This window comes from Pseudophryne corroboree, chromosome 4 (assembly GCF_028390025.1).
Source record: "Pseudophryne corroboree isolate aPseCor3 chromosome 4, aPseCor3.hap2, whole genome shotgun sequence".
NCBI classification, from domain to species: Eukaryota; Metazoa; Chordata; class Amphibia; order Anura; family Myobatrachidae; genus Pseudophryne; species Pseudophryne corroboree.
In genome coordinates this window covers 328439729-328440572 of record NC_086447.1, presented here as the reverse complement: position 1 = coordinate 328440572, position 844 = coordinate 328439729, and the positions used below count along the sequence as shown (strand labels likewise).

General features: G+C 38.0%; 1 pseudogene; it reads left to right on the top strand.

The window, feature by feature from the left end:
• LOC134913732 (5S ribosomal RNA) lies at nt 1-120 on the top strand (annotated as a pseudogene).
• The last annotated feature ends 724 nt before the right edge of the window (nt 121-844 follow it).

Genomic DNA, 844 nt, shown 5'->3' with positions numbered 1-844 from the left:
AATTGCGGTCATACTTCACTGGAGATGCCCAATCTCTTCTGAACTTGGAAGCTAAGCAGTGAAAGGCTGGGTCAGTACGAGGAAGGGAGACCTCCTTTGAACACCCTGGTACTGCAATAAATTGGCTCTTGGACACAGTGGCACTCAGTTGTATGTCATCCAATATTGGGACTCGTATGACCAATGATTTTATTCTCTGCATCTACAAAAATCCGTAATGGATACTAATCGCAGAATGAATGATGGTCACTTATTTCATGAGATATATCACATAAAATTATGGTGACAAAAGTATCACAGAAATTTGCTCCTGGCGATTTGCTAATCGTGAGTATTGGAGATCACGAATAATTTATTAATATTCTCGCTAAGCTACTATTAATTTCATAGGTAGTCACTCCCTGAATTTGATTTTTGTTAATTATCATTGTTTCTATTTAATAATTCATAAATTACACTAATAACCTCTGAATTAGAGTGCTCCCACAAAAGAGTCTTTTCCAAAACTCTCCTTTTGGCTTTCTTTGTACTTGATACTTTTTGACTCTAGGGAGCACCACTGATAGCAACACTATACGATTTTGGGATTAATCCTTACAATATCTATGGTTGCCATATATAGAAGGAATTCTATTTAAATTCAGTTTTTCAGAGGTCTCTAATTATTTCATTAAAATCTATTTGGACTGGTGCGGTTTTCCCCCCTAAACTCCCTTTTTTCTACATTACATGCAGTGTCATGATGAAAATGGCTAAGGAGGCCAAGGCATCATTGCAAACAGGAGCTGGCTCCCTTTACGTGGCTGGTTCCATCTGTATGTGAGGGACTCAGATGTGCCAAGGA